The 7739-nt window shown below is 42.5% G+C and overlaps 1 pseudogene; it reads right to left on the bottom strand.

Annotated features, from left to right (window-relative positions):
• Nucleotides 1-3401: 3401 nt before the first annotated feature.
• LOC111219347 overlaps nt 3402-7739 on the bottom strand; it is an 8109-nt pseudogene continuing 3771 nt past the window's right edge.

Here is a 7739-nt window from a genome sequence, read left to right as displayed (position 1 = left end):
CTTTGGTTTTATCTAAACTTCCATTCGGAAGCTTTTTAAATCAAAATTTGCCGTTAAGCACACGAGGTCCGTCTGGTTGAAATGAAACAATTACAGATCCAGAACTCTGAAATGCAGCTATTGTTGTGAACATAAAGCCACCCAGTAAAACAAGGTAAAGTTTTTGGGGAACTTGAAGTCTTAATNATTGAGCATGTCTATGGCCTAGTTTAATAGCATAGAGAAACTCTGCCAGAGACTTGTTGATACAGGGATTGTGCTCTGCTCCACTGTTACAGAGACTGGCACTGGTAATATCTTAAGTGGGAGTTCATTGTCGTTCCTAATGTACGGGACCAGCCTCTCACACCAAATGTTTTTCTTCGTAAAGGTGTCTATGTTTGTAAAGGTGTGTATGTGTGTGTTAGTATCAAGATCATAGAACAACAGATTTCCTCCTTCACAGTCCAGCTGAACTCTGATTCTCTGGGGCTTATTCTTCACTGAGAGAACTTTATCTGGAATTGGTCGTGAGACTGCTGTGTATTTGCCATCAAGGAGACGTATTTCCCAGAATCCAGTATGTATTTTTTCCTTTCCTAGAACGACCTCTCCTACCACACCAAGGGTCCAGGATTTACATTTTTGAACCTCAACATCCCAGCTGTGAGTCCCTGAGTGAAATCCCTCTGAGCCCAGGACACAGTGGTGGATCTTAAACCTCTCTGGGTTAACAGGAAGCTTCTGTCTCTCTCCATGACTCACACTGGTGAGATCTTCAGACAGGATGAGGTCTGGATCAGCAGTGTTGGGATCCAGAATCACAGGACTGTAGGAGACCATCTCCTTCATCTTGTTCCAGATGTTGAATTTCAGGTTGCCCAGATGTTTGGCCACGTCTAATCAGAGCTCCTGAGTCCAGCTGTGGGATCATCCAGCTGTGGATCATCCAGCAGGGGCGCTGCTGGGACTCTTTCCACTGTAACCTTGTAGTTCTGCAGGAATGAGACGTCTTCAGCTCTCAGCTCGTCCCTCTGTGGCTCTGACTGTATCTGACAGAGTGCTATCTCTCTGCTCAGAGCCTCCATCTTAACATCATCACCTGACTCTTCCCACTCCTCTTCCTCCCTCAGAGCAGTGATCCTGGCCTCCTCTTCCTCTTTAGGAAACTGGTGAAGCTTCTTAATACTGCTCCTTAATCTGCCTTCTCTGTGTGTTGGGCCTGGACCTTAATGTGTTCTGCTGTTTGATCAAAGTTTCCTTTAACTTGTTGAAACAGCTTCAGTTTCTCTTGTAAAGGCTTCAGGATTTCTGGAGCTTCCCTCTGTGATCCTGTGCAGCTTCATCGGATGGGTCTGAATCTGTGGTTGTTGTGTGTTTTTGAGTCTCGACAGACGAGACACACTGGCTGCTGATGTCCAGACAGAAGAGTCTGAGTTTCTCAGAGTGCTAAACTGCAGAGAGGCTTCTGCCTCAGTAGAAAGCGCCTCTGATTCTTCTTTCCAGTAAAAAGGCCTCACACAGATTCTTTAACACCAAGTTACGAGGCGGATCATTCAGAATAGATATTTTCCTTACAAAGTGGACACTCGTGAATTAGTTTCTCTGTCCACCATCTCTGAAGACAGTCGTTACAGAAGCTGTGGTGCACGACAGAACAAACCGGCTCTTTGAGATATCATGGCAGACAGGACAGGGAGAACCTTTACTAATTTAGAAGACATTTTGTCGCTGGGTGAAGCAGGAAACACAGCAGGCAGAACAATGAAAGCAGAAGCCAGTCAATCCAGAAAATTCACTGAAAGTTAGTTTCCGTTTGAGTCTTAGCTCCTGTAAAATGTTATGTTTTATAATGTGGAATCAGCTGCAGGTTGAAGTCCAGTACTCCAACAATCCCAGTTGTACCAGTGTTGTATCACCTTCTTTCTGTGACCTGATTTGTAGTGGGTCAGCTGCTGAATAGTGAACAGACTGGGCACAAATGCAAGCACATCACTCGCGTCGTTTAATATCCATAGCCTGTTGAATGAGGAACGCACATAGCACCACACCATAAGGTGCACGCAAGCACAGTTAACGTGAACACGCCTTTTATGAAGGTGTGGGTGGCAGGTGTTTAGTGTCAACAGTTCTGGTTTCTACAGACAGACTACAGACTGTCATAACACTGCCTTGCACAGGAGGCAGGCCACAGCTATCCTGCCCAGTCTGCCTGAGCTCAACCAGCCCAAAGTGTGCACCACAGGACCAAAGTGGTGGACCAGCCATCCATGACACCACGCCTCTAATTTAGCTAAAAATAGTATCCAAACAATCAGATGTAATGCCACTGCAGAACTGGGAATGTAAAGAAAGCATCAAAGTGAAAAATAAGTGATGTCGATACTCTTTTTAAACCTTGTTGCCCCTGTTGCCCCCTAGGTGGTGCCGTCGGCTGAGTTTAAACCTGTTTGTTCCTGCCTAGTTTGGTTTAGCCCAGGTGTCCTGTCTGACTCTTATTAGCATGGTTCTGCACACCTCTTTCCATGGCTCTGTCTGGTTCTGTACCCTGTGCATCCTTGTCTGACTGGCTCTTAGTAGCCCACTTTATTCTATCAAGTTCTGTTTAACATGTCGAATCTCGTGCTGCATCTCTGTGGTTTCACTGTTTGACTCTAAAAGTTTCCTGCCAGAAAAATACAAGATTGAAATCTAACGTTTCATCTGTCGACATCTTTGACCCTAATGATTGTAGTAATTATACATGTAGTGCACAATGTCTTCAGTAGGGACCTAGTATCCAATGTTATAGCATTGTAACACAACTGTTTACTTAACTCATTTATACTGTGTATTACACAGTGTAAATGAAGTAAATTATCTTACTGAAAGAACAAGAATACTACAGAGTAAATTGTGAGCATGATATGAACTGACCATGTGGTCATGATGTGCAAGGTTTGATCATGTGACATGAAGTCACTTTTCCCAAGCCTTGGGAACTAACATCTACCTTTTTAGGCCGTACCTTGCTCTGTTAAACCCATTTGATTTATTTAGCTCTATTTGCCTTGGTCCTTAATCTCTATTGGCCAAGGCCGGTCTGTTCCGTTTCTGTTCGGCTCTGGCTGGATCAACTTTAAACCTCTTGTGGACCTGCCTGGCTCTTTAGCTTCTATGCCTGGCTGTGTTAAGCACCATTTGGTCTCATCTGGACCAGTATCCTGCCAGCGGCTGTGTTCAGCCCAGTTTGGCCCTGCTTGGCAATGTGGTCTACCATTCTTTCTGAGCCACACACTGAAAGCTGCAGATTGAGAGGAGGAGGAAGAGGAGGAAGGAGGACTCTCGGATGTTCCTATTGGTTGAGCACTTTTTCAGACTCACTCTGATTGGCTGTGCAGAATGTGAGCAGGGAATCCCTCAGGGCTCTCTCTGTCTTTGTCTCAGATTAAAAACACAAACAGTCCAGTCAGGCCTCGCTGCTCCAGGTAGACCTCCAGTCCGCTGAAGGCCAGGACTGAAACTAACAGTCTGATCTGTTCTGCAGCAGAGGGCAGGAGTCATTACAACAGTACAGCTGTTGTTTTTTAAGACCATAAATCTCCCTCATTACTGCCAGTCTGCTGATATAAAGGTCTACAGCTGCAGTGCACCTGTAGAATTTAACAAAGTAGAGTGAATTTCCCGCTCAGCCAGAAGCAGGGTGAATGAGGGAACTGCTGTTTCGCTGTAAGGCAGAAAACGCTGGGAGACAATCATTTCCTTCAGCGGCATGTTGGAGCAAAATCAGGAGGTGAAGAACAACTGCTCAGTTCATGTTGCAGAGGGTGGAGAAGGAGTAGCTGGCAAGCAGAACAAATCTGGAGAAGAGTGGAGAAAAAAGACTGAAGAGGAAAAAAGGGGCACAGCTTAAGACGAGAAAGGGTAGTTTTGTTGTTGTTGAGTTTATAAAAGTAGAAAAAGGAGAGAAAACGAAGACAGAAAAGAGGGAAAACAGGGTGTGAAAGTGAAGTTGTGGAAACCAGGTAGAGAAGGGAAAAAAAGATTTTGTTAGCAAGAGTTAAAAGTGAAGAAGAGAGCTGATGTTGCCCAGGAGGATTTGAGATGAAAAGTCTAGACGGTTAAATTGCAGTGGGCTGTGGAGAGCGGCGGGAGCAGAGCGGCGGCAGGAGCGACTGTGGGCGGGGAGAGAGGAAGTGTGGTCGACAGGAGAGGAAATTTAAAGTCCCCATTGTTCTGGAAGAGCAGAGCAGAGAGAGCAGAGGAGCAAAACGGCCGACAGACGCTGTGACAACATGGACGTGAACCTCAGCCATGGCGAAGGAGGACAGAAACATTTACATCTGTAACCGCTGAAATTCTTCTATCATTAGATACTGCGAGATTAAGAACAGACATGAGGGGTCAAGGGTCAGAGGGTTTGGTGTGATGAAACTCTGCTGTTGATGGAGATCTGGAGAAACACTTGTCTTGGAATAAAAAGATTTAGTGAGTTAATGTTTTAAGTGAACAGTTTAGCCTGATAATCAGACTTAATTGTCTGTGAGAGCCGTTGTTAGAAGCAGTTAACCTGGTGTTTATATCAATTTTGTATAATCTTTTGATCTATGAGTTCTTATTACTATGCACTGATTTACATCAACCCTAACCCTACTGACTGAAACGAATGAATGAATTACTTAGTTACTATTGTGTCCTGTCTATATGGGCCTACGAGAAACCATAAATTCACACAAGCGACGAGAGACCTGCATATTATAATTGGAAATAGACTAAAGTGCTGCTTCTGTTCAGCATATTTTGAAGCATATTTTAATCACTTAAGTACTAAGGGATACAAATGTACTGGAAACATACTATATGAATTTTATATAACATCTTTAATGCACTTAAGACATTTCTTTGTGACTGTGTTACACAAGAAGAAAGTCCTAAATGGAGCAAATTGAAGCATCTGCTCACAAATCTTTCAAACCGTTATTGAGTCGACAACAGAATTCAATAAATCACTGACACAGAAATATACTTATTATTTATTTTTATCTTTATTCAAGAAATGGAATAAATACTAAATGGGTCCCTCTTGCCTTCTTTTCAAGGCTTTGACTGCAAACTTTAAAACAAATCAGAAATTAAACAACACTTTGCAGTCCATCAGGTATTTTGTGGTGAGGATATTTCATACAAAATTAATTCGAGGACAGAATTGAAGAAGTGGAAGAGTATTTTCATGAACTTTTCTAGTTTTTTCTGTGAGTTTTTCGAATCGTTCTTTCTTTGACATATTTTAAAGGTCCTACCAGTTTGGATGAATCTCCTCACGGCTTGTTTCGACATCACAATTTCTATATTCAGTTGTTCAAAAGAAAATCCATGACCACGCAGCACCTGATCCCCCTGCGGGGTCTCCTCTGGCAGGTGTTTTAGGTGGGATCTGTCTCCCACGCATCCCTCCAGTAATTCATCCTCTGGTCTGTCTGGTCCCAGAAGGGTCACATCAGTCCTGAGGCAGATAACCTGTGCACTGGATCAGTGTCACCTGTCCAGAGGTTATGATCCTTCGCGCCCCCTGTCATACCCTGGTGATGCAAAACTGCATCACCGAGGATATGAAATAACCCCCAACACACACACACAGATACTTAGACAGGTACACACACACACACACACACACACACACACACATACACGAAGACATAACACACACATGTAAGGCCAGTTCAGCCTACCACGCACGCCAGGTGTGGAGCACTATATTCGGGTCAAAATTTGATTGATAAATGAAAAAATACAAATTCTTTATTTAAGGTCCTGCTTTTTAATGATGTCTAAACTGGCTTTTGTAATTATTTTTTAAAAACGTTGATAAGACGGGTCCGTTCCATCCCTGCCTGACGTCTACCTGTCGGGGGCTCCTACCCTGTCTGTGATGAACTCTCAGACCCAGACATGGAACACATACATAGATTTTGGTCTGAGTGGCTCACTGCAGCCAGAATCAGTTCTGATGTCCATGGTACTAGAAACTAAATGAATTTGAACAGACTTTGGAGGCTGGATTCATTATTTCTAAAAAAATTACTTAACGCGTAACAAATTACTAAAATCAAAACCGATTTTTTACTGTGTCGATTAGAATTATATACGTAACAAATTAAACCCCAATGCACAAAGACAAAAAGCAAGAGACAGTTTACAGACTAGGTCCACACTTTCAGTTCATTAATGAGAGTAAAGATTTTATTTTTCCAATAATTTATTTCATTTTAACACCTCATTATATAATGTCCTCCTTATAATGTCCTCCCTCTGATATAGTTTAAGAACGAGTGATAACAAACAGAGTGAACAAGTGACTCTCTGAGAATACGATATGATAACATTTTGTGATATAAATGAAAAAACAACCGGAAATATCCAGGAAAGTCCGTGTGTCAGATTGTGTTAAAGTGCCAGCAGGTCGACTCAAACCACTCTCTGTACCCTGCCAGCCTCTTATTCTCAGCAGTTCAGTTTCCTGCAAGTTTTCCCCCGTCACATAGCTGACATGTTTGGAGTTAACTACAGGCTCAACTTGAGTCGATCCACCAACAACATATACGTCTTATCTAACTCACATCAAATAAGAGGCTGCTGAAACGTTTCCCTCTTCTTGAAATAATATGCATTTCGAGTTCCGGCTCTTTATAAATCTCTCTCACTCAAGTAGCAACTTATCGAAGTGTGATGCTGTCAGTGTTGGTGGTTAAGGATAACTCTGCATGATTGACAGGTTGTGACGAGGTGAACAGATTGACAAGAATTAATGATTTTGTGCTGAAGTCTTTATTTGTCTCGCTCAATTTTTCGCCACAAATTTTAGTCATGTTGGAGTTTTGTCCGTCTATATTCTTAATCGCCAACAAAAACACATGTGAGATTCATAGTCTCCTGCACTAGTTAATATTTTTTATGTCCTTCTTTCAAGTGCACTTACTTGATTCTGTTGGCACTTGTAAACTTGGACGAAGGAGCTTACACGCAAGGGTCTTCCATATTGAACTCTAGCTGTAGTGATTCCTCAATTGTAAGTCACTTTGGATAAAAATGCGGCTCTAATGATGTAAACTGTAAATATATAAAAAAGGAACTTTAAGAAGCCAAACAAGCAAACTTGTTGTTTTTGAAACCAGAAAGGAAATGTCAAGTTCTTTCAGGTGTAACTTATTCACAACCGAGAAGACAAAATTACCTTACATCACGTTCAGCTTGATCCTAGTCGTGGTTTCAGGCTGAGTAACTAAGTTGAATATTCTTATTTGGAGGAACTTATTGAGTTCATACTGTGGTCTCCTGTAAACTCTATAAAGCTTCCTCCCAGCAAGAGTTCACAGGAAGAACACCCAGCAAGAGCAATAAACAGATGGCTTTTATGTTATAACTGAGGACCTCGAGGGAAAAACTGTGCTCTCCCTGTCTCAGAGTATGTTAAGATGTGACGCTCATTATCAGAGCCAGAGTTTTAGTGAACTTCCTTAAAGCTGGTTTAAGCTTGATACAAAATGTGCCAGTTAGCTTGTGTCAGGCCCAGTAACATAACAATAGAACACACACCAGGTCAGTCAGTGTATTCCACAGGATGTAATTGAAGTCTTGTTGTTACTTCAGGTGTTTCTATTTCAGCCGTCAACACTTGTGACCTTTTGCAACACCGGTAGTCCGATCAGCGGTCTCTTCACTGTCACCACACACTTCACACCTCTAAACACATCCCTGTGTCCTCCCTCACTGACTAATACCAC

This window comes from Seriola dumerili, unplaced genomic scaffold, assembly GCF_002260705.1.
Source record: "Seriola dumerili isolate Sdu_G_001 unplaced genomic scaffold, Sdu_1.0 BDQW01000066.1, whole genome shotgun sequence".
In the NCBI taxonomy this organism is placed as follows: Eukaryota; Metazoa; Chordata; class Actinopteri; order Carangiformes; family Carangidae; genus Seriola; species Seriola dumerili.
This window is presented reverse-complemented; position numbering and strand designations above follow the sequence as displayed.